General features: G+C 39.8%; 1 protein-coding gene across 4 annotated transcripts in view; it reads right to left on the bottom strand.

Moving 5' to 3' along the window:
* oxr1a (oxidation resistance 1a) overlaps window positions 1–10,323 on the bottom strand; it is a 157,509-nt gene extending 147,186 nt beyond the window's left edge. For 2 of the 4 annotated variants that reach the window (XM_042423221.1, XM_042423224.1), the window contains exon 1: window positions 10,177–10,322. The gene's annotated coding sequence lies outside the window, so the exon portion shown is untranslated. Of the gene's footprint in view, window positions 1–9,975; window positions 10,048–10,176 lie in introns of all 4 variants that reach the window. The other 2 variants (XM_042423222.1, XM_042423225.1) reach the window with 2 other exon arrangements.
* Between the last annotated feature and the right edge of the window lie 1,930 nt (window positions 10,324–12,253).

The following is a 12,253-nucleotide window of genomic DNA, read 5'->3' as shown; positions in this document are numbered from 1 at the left end:
TTTCTCCATTTTTACCTTAAAGGACCTGTGTGTAGGATTTAATGGCATCTAGTGATGAGAAACAAACTGAACCCCCCCCCCCCGCCATAGAAACATGGCCGTGCAACATGGCAGCTTTCGTGGAAGAGGAACCGCTCCCTATGTAGATATAAAGGGCTCATTCTAAGGTAATGAAAACACAACAATTGATTTTCAGGTGATTATACATTAATTAAAACATATTTATGAATATTATATTTCATTTCTGCCAAGTCTGTTCCGCTAGATACCACCAAATTCTACACACTGAATCTTTAAATCTGTCATTTATTAGCAGATTTGGCATAGTTCCACTTCATACTTTAGATAACATTCCTCAGCTGTAGAACATGTCCTTCTTTGTAGCTGAATAAAAAGCCGCAGTCATGGTACCATGGCAGCCGATAATTGCTGATCATGGTTTCAACTCTTTACTCATGTTGAATTTATTTCATTATACTGTAAGAGCGTGCTGTTATCCATGATGAACAAATCAACTCAATGGACTAAGAACAGGGCTCTGGACAAGAATTACATGGGAACCTTGTGTGAATTGGGTATTTAAACATGCAAACATGCTGGGATACACAAAACCTTTGACTCAAAAGCACTCTTTCCCAAGATCATGAGATCACGCGAGAATCCATATTGTCGGGCTTCAAATTATGCGCTATGTCCGAACCACCCATGGTTTAGACCAATCAGTGTCGCAAATCCAGCTGCCTTGCAGGCTAAGACGGTGATAAACGCACCATTTGGCGCGTCAGGTTAGTGTGGTTGTGTTGTGGTCTTTTTTTGTTTTTTTTGTATGAATGATGTAGGGTAAGTATGTAAGTAAGTATGTTTAGGAGATAAATGTTTTGTGATGCAGTAACACTTAGCCCAAGAAAAAGTATATCTTATCTTATGTGTATAGTTTATCACTAGTGCATGAACCTACACCAAAACAACGTACCAGTCGAGCCACGTGGTTCCTCCTGACATGAATGGACCTTGTCTACTTCTATCTCTTTGGCAAAAGAACCTTGTTTGAGGATGTTTTTTCTGCCGAGCTTCATTAAGCCAGCCTTGTGTTTCAGCTTAATTGTCTCTGGGCGTGCAGAGCATTCTGACAAACACTATCAGCATCCAAGCATGTAATGGATTGAGGCGAATCCCTCAGACAGACAGAGGGACAGCAGGTATCGCCGGTGCTCTGGTCTGCACTTCTGCTGAAAGCTGCCGACCGTAAAACAACAATGACACAGAGGTGGTGTGTTTGGCCAAACACAGGCAGCTTTACACTCAGGGTTGACAGAGCTATTTCACACAAAACAAAGATGAGCTAAGCATGTATGCAGTGCACAGTTAACACAACCAACCGCAAACAGCCAAGGCAACTAGCTCAGCTGCTAACGTAGCCAAGGCAAATGCAGTCAATTCTATTCACTGTATCATACCCATACTATTTTTGATGTAAATGTCAATTCGCCCTGCCCCCAAGTTTATGAATGACTGACGAGAAGACAAGGTAAATAAAAATATCAGCTGTGTTGGTTCCTGGATGAAATCCAGTGGGTGAGCAGGAGAAGTAGAGTATTGATCAGGAGCAGGATTAGCTGGCCCAGCATGCAGCTAAAATCAGTACCAGCCATGAAGAAGTACACAAGAGAGCACAGAGCAGAGAAAACAACACAACAGCCACATAATACATACAGTAGATATAGCTGTGGTACTATTTTAAAGCAATGCATTTCCTGTACCAATGTTCCTCAGAAGCATTTAAGAAAGACAAGGAAAGACTGAATTGTGGCTGCAGAGGAGAAGTACCCATATTCTATTCATAACTGAAATTCTGTAGCCATTACTAGAGCTGCAACGATTAGTCAATTAATTGATTTGTTGTTAACTATTACATTAATCAGCAATTATTTAGATTATCAACCAATCATTGGAGTCATTTTTGGGGGAAAAAAATGTCCAAATTCTCTGATTCTAGCTTCTCAAATGTGAATATTTTCTGGTTTCTTTAGTATTCTAATATAAACTGAATATCTTTGGGCTGTGGACTGTTGGTCGGGACAAAACAAGACATTTGAGGATATCAAATGACCAAGCAACTAATCAATTAATAAAGAAGGAACAGACAGATAAACTCAGATTAATCAATAATGAAAACATTTGTTAATTGCAGCCCTAGCCATGGCCCTATTTGTTCAAATTCATTTCTAATATGAGCTGTTGCATGGTAAGAAAAACTCTAGTGCACAGAAAAGATTGAATCAATTCTGGTTGTAGGTTTTCAGGGTGTGGAGTTTGCTGACATATTGCACACAATTTCTTGGTCAGTGTGTAAAAATGCGCAAAACTTTAATGCGCAAGATGTCACAGTGCAATGCATCAAAATAAAGAAACTTATACCAGTGAAAAGAAATTTATACCTAATGTAAATTGGCATCAGTATTTGGTGAGTATTAAATTCCAATATAGGCTACCCAAAATTAAAATCTAGCCAAAAATCATCTTTACCTTCAATAGCAGTGGCTTTTAAATCAGGGCCCGGTTTGCTGCAGTGATATGACTCATCTCTCATCATCTGTTCTCCTCTCCTGTCCCCTGGTTGTCCCATTGTCTGCACCTAACCATTGTTTACATCACTCCCCCCTCCAGTCCCTCATCTCTTCTTTATCCCCAATTCATTTCCTTGGCTGTGTCTAGCGGCTCACACAGAGCCTGATTGTAGTATGTTTCCCGAACTAATAGGGGTCACATTAGCCTGGCAGGAAACACAATGCCATTATGGAAATGCTCAGTCAATTACTGGGCAACGAATAAACACCCCCTCTGTCATTTTTGACTCTCATATTTGCGTTTGGCTAATGGTTGCGATGCATGGTTGTTATCTTCTCGGGGGCATCTTATCTTCCTCTCCTGGAGGAACTTGGCAATATGCTTGAGGTCAATTGCATCATTGTTGGATTGCTGGGTTGCCCTGGATGAGAGCGTTTCTCTGGCAAATGAAAAATCTCAATGTAAATGTTGCCAGCCACTCATCAGCAGAAAGGGATAATGGATAGATCTTGTTTAATTTCAGTGTCCAAACATCACGTAATGGTACTCCTGTATTGACACTATCTTCAGAATATCTCATTTAGACCAAGAGATTGTTGACAATTTCTTTTTTTAGAAAGAAATGCTGAAAATCTGACAAAAAAGTAAGATCATAACTTTAACACATTTAGGGTTTTATTACAACTAATATATCAGAGTTCTCCAGTTTACCTTTTTGTATGCCACCATCTAATAAAGCACAAGGAGACTCATTCTAGCTTGAATCATAACAGCTATATCTTTTATAGACAGCGTGCTTGGGTTATATTGGAGCCGCCATGTATGCTTATGGGAATGCCACTGCAATGAGGTTAAAATATGGAAGACCATAAATGTTTCTTAAATTACCATTTCCACTAAACAGAATACAAGTTCACACTGGCTGAGTTAATTTAACATGGTTTATACAACTTTTTGAACCCAATCCAACAATGAATTTAAATACAAGATAACAAGGTAAAAAGCACGCTTGTAAAGTGAGCTCCCTGTAAAACTAATGGTCTGACAACTCATATTTGAAAATTGTAATGAAGTCCTGAATATATACTGTGGGATATGACAGAGACAGTGGGCTCAAGTACAAACTGGCTTTAGCTTGCTCTGTTGAGACTGTCGAAATAACCTGGGAGTAGACCTTAAGATTACTGAAACCTGCAAAGACCAGACACCAAAAACCAGCAACATATGGAAAGACTGAGTAAACACTGAGGACAGCAAACAGCCGCAAATACTGCCAGAACATCATTGCTTGTTCCTGTACCAAAACCATTCATCAAAAACATTGGATTCTTTACTGCTCTATTTCACTGGTTGCTCATTTTCAAAATATTATTCTTCCTACTACATGATCTCAAAGATCCCAATTCCAATCATCTTAACTCATCTTACTTCACAGTCCACCTTGAGCATTTTCAGACCTTTCAACCACATCTCACTGTCTATCATTACTGAATGACACTTGAGGCAGTGCCATTCGCTGATGAAGACTGTTAGATGCAGCTGAACAAAGTTCCATCAAAGCCAGTCTGTGGACTTTGAGTACAGATTCTTCTGCGACAAATACTAATGCTCATATTCCAACTAATCTTAATGAGAACGATGAGCAGCCACTTAAACAGAAGGTAAACAGTCAGAATCTTTAAACACTGTTCCAGACTGGATTGGACTTGGTCAGATCAGTCATGACACCTAAATCATCCACTATAAAATCAGTCCAACAATCATAATGTGTGTCCCCACCTTTACTAAAATTAGATTAAGGCTGACCACTGTAGTATAGAATGAAACAGAGCCATAGAAATTTCCTCTATGAACCTTTCGCACAATTTCTCCAAGCCCACATTTGCCATGCTATTTCCTGCACATTACATAAAAATATGACGAACTGTAGCCCTATTGAAAAAGGTGACACGGTCAATGAAAAGGTCGATGAAAAAAAAAATGAATCACTTAAGGAAATATTGACACAAGGCCCCTAGCAACAAAGTCATCCCTCACACAAGGGGAATGATTCTCTTCTCTTGCTTGCTTGTACACAACATCATTTCAGTCAGAAACTACATGAGAGCCTCAAGAGATTACATTATGCAAAGAAAACTACTGAGAATTTCTTCCTTAGAGTTCACTTGTTTACTCAAAATAAATCTCTGCCTTCCTGGGTTGATCTATTTCTGTCTGTGAGTGTTCCTGAAGTTTCTATGTGCATGGAGGCTGCACATGATGATGACAATGGTGGGAAAAAAAGAGAAAACCTCAGCTTTCCAGCAGAGTTGCTCATGGCAAGGTATGTACAAGAGTGAGAACACTGTCAGTTTGAGTTAAAGACATGTACACAGTTGGGTTGGGGACTGCTCTCTGCTGAGTCATTTCACTGCGTGATATTAGGCTGACAGAGACAAATGCCCATGGAGTGTTCGTCAAAAATGGCCCCATCCCCTTGCTTTGATTCAATTGGCTTTCAAGTAGTGTCCCAAAGTGGAACCAAAGGCAATGTGCACTCAACTTAAGTGAAGGAGCCAAATCTGATTTAAGTTTGCTGACAGCATCACCTTCTTCCCATCAAGTTACATGGCAGGGATTTGTGATGTATGTCATTTTGCTGTCACATTATCACTCCATTCGCAAGAGGAAAATGCACTCAGAACACGCCCTTAATTTACCCCGACAGCTATTTGGATGATAAGTTCAGTCATTAAAGCAAAATTTGCAGCGTAATCAGAAAAGGTCTGCCTGGGCAAAGGGTGAAAACCGGTAGAACAGAAGGAATGAACGCGGATTCATCACTCTCTAACCAGTTCAGGGGAAGCAGATTTAATCACTTTATGAAACATCAACATCCAAAGAGTGCCTCCGCCATCCTTTATCCTATCCATATAATCAGTGATTTGGGTCACATGGCTGGCTTCCCATTGCATCATGGACCTAGAAGACCGGGAGGTGAGAGGAGAAGGGGGCGGTTTGTTGCTCTGCTCAAGGGAGGAGGAGGAGACATGAGGGGGTCACTGGGCTGGGTTCCTGTGGCTTAGCATGGCAAATCCTCTGTAATCCTCCAACTAGTCCCATGGCGCTGTTTACTGTATGTAGGTAAAGCTATTATGGACCCAAACCAAACCCGCCCCGCTACCGTGTAAGCTACATCCTACAACCGCAAGTTCGTCCTTCCTCTATTGTTCACCTGTTGTTTTTTTAAGAGGACAGCTGAGGATGTTTATCCTCCGTAAGTCTCTTTTGAGATTATCATCATTAGACGGTAGGATAACAGTGAGGAAGCCAGACAAGAGATGAAAATCACACAGAGAAGGGCGAGAAAACAAATCAGTCCTCGGGGCATTTAAAGCAAAACAAGGGAGGGCAGGAGGGGGCCGCTTTATGGCCTGCAGTCTGGCAGCTTCCCTTAGATACAAAGTCAAATCATTACTATTACTGGACTGTTCTTGGCGACTCCAGAATCAACACTCCTACATGTAAACACAAGTCATTTTTAGCAAACTGCACCACATATACAGTAAAGCATCAAAGTGGCGTAAAAGCATCGTCCTGTCCGGGAATTTCAGCTGCATCTTTGTCAACAATGTCTCCAGCCAGTATAGGACCATAAAGCAACATAATGGTGGAATGTATTTCTTGGAAGCTTTAAAATTAATTTTCGGCTGGATTCCTGGCATCACATTACAACAGAAGGCAACAAATCACTGTGTCACTGCCCTTGTCATTATCTAATTGCTTTCTTGTGGATTCAAGACTCTCCCTTCCCTCCCTCCTTCCTTCCCTCCCTCCCTGCCTGCCTGCCTGCCTGCCTGTTTCCCTCTCTCTATCCATCACTGTTTTAAACCTTTTCTTTCTGATATTCCCCAAATTCAGCAGCATCACAAAAAAGTACAATCTTTGAAAAACTAATAATTGTTATAGCTGAAAAAGACTGAATGCATTCATTAATCTAGCAATGTTATTGCTGGCAGTGGGGATGAATTAGAACAGAGGGACACTTCGCATATCTATTTCATGAGACAGGTGCATTGGAGAGGGACGAATGGATCAACATTAGAGGGCAACTGTTTTAAATTACTCTAATATCAACAAGATTTTATATCAGAGTCAGTAATATTTAGAATTTTAATAGATACTTCAGTTACTGCAGTTCACTGATTTTACATATTAAATTCAGTTCAATCATCACCAGGAGTACAACTGAGCCTGTAAAAACAGTTGTATAATGTCTTCTGTGGCTCTGGAGGGCGCTTTTCCAAAACTTGCAAAAAATAACCCTGATGATGTCATCAGGATCAGGATTATCTTTCATAGAAAACCCTCATTGTAAACTCTAGGTGTGCAGATTTAGGAGGCAGGGGGGTTTAATGAAAGATGCTAATGAACTGCATTATGGGAAATGAAGGGTTTATTGTTTTTTGAGCTTGGACTACACTAGAGAATCAATTTAGAATGTCTGCAGCACTAATTTTTTTGATCTGTCTCTTAAAAAAAACTTCATGGAAGGGCAATACTGAATCAATCGACTACCCAGAAAAAAAAAGAAAAAAAAGAATCACATTTAGTGGAACAACTGATAATTTTGGAACATCATTTAACCCAGTTAATATCTCCCATGCAGACTATAAATGCAAAATATTTTATTTAATCAGCTTTTGCAGAATCTTGAACATCATATTAGGTGACCTTAACAGACTGCCTCTTTAACAGAATATGAACACTCGTGAAAAAATATTCCATCTAGCAGCTGACTCACACATTTCAACATATTTCATAAATCAGGGAAAAAGTCTATATTATATAATTTTTTTTTGGCCTGTAAAATAGCACACCATGAGACCGAGCAACTAAAAAAGGTCCTTCTGAAGCCTGAACAAAGTGCTCAACAGTGTCAAAAGTTTGAAATTTTGGCTCATGATCACACGGAAGGTGATTTTGGTTGCAGAGAAACTCTCTTCTATCTAAGATTATCCTTCTCACGTGGCACTGTACAGCATCAACATGCAGGCTCAAACACTACTTTATTCTTTTTCATTGCAACAACTTCTATGAGTTCATGTGGGGGTTTGAACATGGATTAGCACCAGCCAGTTACAAACGTAGATTTAAGGCTCCGTCTGCACCCGTGATGGTGGCTCCCTTTGGTCTGCTTGATTTAAGAGCCCTCAAAGAACCACTGGAGAACTAAGTGTACATATACAGAACGTGCAATAACAATCCCTCACTGGCTACATGGCACTATTACAGAACAAATGAGAACCATTAATGACTCAGAGGGGAAATTATTCCTGGATCAGTCATTTTTATTTAAAACTGCAGTACTTATAAACCACTGAATCCCCAAGGAACCACTTATATCTACATGGAACCACTCAAGGTTACACACAACCACTAATTTACCTTAAGGAAGGTCAAACCATATCAAGGTAAAAGCAGTTTGTACTGGATATTGTCATAGGAAACGCCGCATTTAAGAGCATAAAATTATCAGCAGCTTAACCATTTTTTCACACCCAAGTGTGTTTTCAGGAAACACTCTGCTTGGCAACAAGTCAGATCTGGTGTTAGTAATTCAGTGTTTGTCTGTATTCCTCAGGGTAGAGCAGAGGTTCTCGGCTCTACCTGAGAGCATCTGCTGGTGTGTGTGTGTGTGTGTGTGCATTAATGAGGTTGCAGATATAGGTGAGATAGTCGCAGCTGTTAAAAAAACCACATGACTTTTAGAGTCTTCCGCAGATGAATCTGAGAGATACTGAATTTTGTCGTGACCATCTTGATAAACATCAAGCCTCCCTTACAGCTTTGGCTTATCAGCAGCACAAAACAAAGCATCAAAAGCATGAAAGCACAGTTTGATATACTTGAAATACAGATAAGGAAACGTTTTTATTTTAAGTAGTCTAATTGAATTTGTTTCTTCTTTTAAAAAAACAGCCTGCATATAATCATTTCTACTAAGTGAATATAGTTCAGTTCCGTCAACATGAATCTCAGTGCAGTAATCAATTGGTAACAGCAAGCACTCACTGATGATGGCAGGGTTAGGGATTAATCAAAGCCAGCAGGACCATGCATAATTTGATCATGAGAATCATCATTCAAGGTGGGTGTGTGCGCTTGTGTGTGTGTGTGCCTACACCATCCTTTACAGTAGTGACAGAAGTGATGGTTCTTGTTTACTCTAACCTGACAGGTTGTCAACAAGTGGATTTTTTATTCCCTCCATCAGACTGTGCTAAATTTCCATTTGATGACCAGACTTTGCAGAACAAATTTAAGGCTGTGCATGAGTCTGTGCATGCTGGTTAAAAATGTTAGAGTATGTCCTTTTCAGAGAATATGTCTGCACGCTTTCTTGGGAACTTTTTTTTTTTTTTAAAGTTAGGATTAACAGGATTAACCTCGGTTTAAGAAAGTCAAGTTTTTCCATCCACTATGAAACAAGTAAAATAACAGTATCATGATTACGCAATGAGTCCTGTTGTGACACATTTTCGTCAGCATGACTTGTAACATTTGTCAACTTGTCCATCCATGTTCTGCTGTTCTATGAACTGACCTTGAACATCTCTGTGACCTTGAACAAAACTACCTTCCACATCAGCACAGCACGGACTGTCTGTGAACAGTACTACAGCTCCACTCTCAGCTCCACACCTGAACATGCTGACCTGCCCTGGATTCACGTGTTTTTATTAGGATGTATAATAAGAGATTAAAAAGCCTGGACAATATACAGGCTTCCCTCATCTTACCCTGGAGGCAGCTCATTCTGCACCTTATGGAGCTATACCTTATTGCATTATGCAATGGTCTAATAGGCTTAGCTGCATGCTACTCTGCAGGGGGGAGTTTTAGGCAGACTCTGATGACTCACTTCATTAAGTCTCCCTTCCTCAGAGCTTTCTAGTTGCTGAGGAGTGAACTTTCTACACCCCCATATTAACACTGACCTCGGATGCCATTTGCTGCAGGTAAACATCCAATAATCAGTTCACTGCAACAAGACTCAACTTAAAAAATACTATTTTTGTACACATTTCTGAGTTTATAATGGTTTATTTCAATTCCTGGCATTTTTGTTGTATTTTCATGCTTTTATTTTACTCCCATAATATCCACTAGAAAGACTAGTTGCCTTATTCCCCTAATGCTATATTTATTCTCCTGAATGTTCCTATAATATTCCTGCAGGGTCTTTTGCAGGAATATTTATTCACTAAGCTTGTAAATGTATTCTAGGACACATAATACATATTAATGCAGCAGATAAAAGGGATATAGACACCCCTTGATAGTAGTATAACTACAGGTAAACGACATAAAAAGCACGTAATGGCGTTTAGGATGAATTACAGCGACCCTTCACCTGAATCTCACCTGCACCGCCCGGAAGCATCAGCATCCTCAGACAACTATTTTTAAACCATCCGGGCTCCTGAGCTGTACCAGCTGCACGGAAACACAACACTTTACAAACATTAAACCTTTATAAGGAAACGACTCATCCGGCCGTATCAAATAATAAGCCGGTGAGTCGCTTCGGAGATGACAAACACGTCGGTGCACATCAGTACTTACTTTCAGATGGGTATCACGCGATGAGCCGATTCAGATGCTCGCAAACATTATCGGTGTTTAGAAGTGTTTCTTCATCAGGCGTGCACCACAGCGGGAATGTACACAGAGGCAGACATGCGGAGTCATTTGACCTTCTCCCAATAGAAACTACCATCGCTGCGACGTAGCATAGGGGAGGAGCGGACCATACCAAGCAGGCGAGGGGGAGTGGTAGGGGGGGTGGAGGGGGGGGGGGGGGAGCTGTCATCCTGAGATGTACTGTAGGGATGAGAATGATACAGTGCTTGTAATAAAGGAAAAAAAACCATAGTGGAACTGCAATGTGGAAATAAATGGCTGGGTATTTGAGACTATATCGGTTTAATTGGCGATTTAAATCAGTTTTACAGTTTCTTCAGTTCCTGCAAATGAATGAGTTATCTGATCAGATGTTTTGCTCTGCCCGCTTTTACAGCATTAAAGACACTTTTTATGTTTATCAAATTGAAGGTTTCAGAGACGAACCATGAAATTGGACATTATTAATTTATTTCATAATCGTTTAACCAGGAGGCCACTTGAGATACATGATCAAGACAGACCTGGTCAAAATGGCTGTGCAGAGTAAACACACTGCCACGTAAAAAATTACAACATTCACATATAGCGCATTAACATAGAGCTTGACTGTTTAAAACAGTGGTAAAACACTGGTTTGATAGGTGTTTGAAACAGGTGAAAGTGTTTTACAGAGGAAGACTGAGTTTAACAAGAATGACTTGAAATGAAAAGTTGCATATGAGCCTTCCTCCATACTTTTTAGGGAGATCTGGCCAGTTAACACACATAAATTACAGTGATGAGTTTGTGATCCCACATTCAAAAGAAAATACAGAAATTAGTGGTAAACACGATCAAGACCACACAGTAGTGATGTATGCACGTATAAGAGGTTGCCATTAGCAGAACAGAAGATTGTAGTGAAGTAAAGTGACCAGAAGCAGGAGTCCTTGACATCAGATGTTTAGTGGCCTCAGCACTTAGAAATAATTGATTTTTTATTAGTTTTACAGTCAATTTAAATGATTTAATTTGCTATGATTTACAGTTATGTCTTATCAGATAGCATAGTAGTTATAATTGTCACTTCCCTGCCTCTATATTTCATCAGGAAACACTGAGAAAAAAATCCTAAATCACAGTGACTGACTGTATATGACTATATAATATTTGTGAATTTTAATGTTATAGCAGGTAAAATGGCATTATCACCTCACTGTAAACCACTAACACAGTGCGAGTCCTTTAATGTGACAACCTCAGATATAAAAATGTAGCTATTTTAACTCACTTGCACCACAGAGATGCCAGAATGCTGCTGGAATATAATAGCAAAACTATAGATGATGAATAAAATGGCAAAAAGAGGTCTATAAACTTTATATTGAGTATCACAGATACATTATACAAAACGTTACTGACTCATTTTCAGTGGCATGAAAAGAACATAAACTATATAGAATACACAGTTCGCTCATGAATGGCTTTTATACTATTATATCTGGATTAAAGGTAAGATCCTTGAAGGTGGTTTACTATATCAGCTAGTTTTACTCTGTAAAATACTGTCTGTATAGGCCAAGAAAATAAATGTCCTGGCAGTGATGAAGTGAACACACCTCGACCCATTGCTTTACATGAAATGTGTGGCCTTGGGAGAATACAGCCTCATATAAACCACTGCTTCCTTTCCAGGGATTCACCCTGGAAGACCCCTGCAGGATGAAGTTGTCACTATGGGTGGAATGAAGAAACCACAATACAGACATTGAACTAGTTCAGTGTTGCGACCTTATGTTGCAGAAAAGTCTCCACATGGACACAAGAAATGGATTCAACCATGTATTTGAGATTTTGCTGTTCATGGTTGTTATTGCATTTAAAATTTATATGATCATTTATGTACCATGACCTGCTGATATATGTACAGCCATGTATCAGTTGTTGGGAAGATGAAGCTCAAGGCCAAATGCAGACCAGTGTCTTTCCCTGGTCACATTGACAATGCCAGGACTTCGTGCCCACTGAGTTGGAAACT

Source organism: Thunnus maccoyii, chromosome 10 (genome assembly GCF_910596095.1).
Source record: "Thunnus maccoyii chromosome 10, fThuMac1.1, whole genome shotgun sequence".
NCBI lineage: Eukaryota > Metazoa > Chordata > Actinopteri > Scombriformes > Scombridae > Thunnus > Thunnus maccoyii.
Note: the sequence above shows the minus strand (reverse complement) of the source record. Positions and strands in the feature narration are given on the sequence as shown.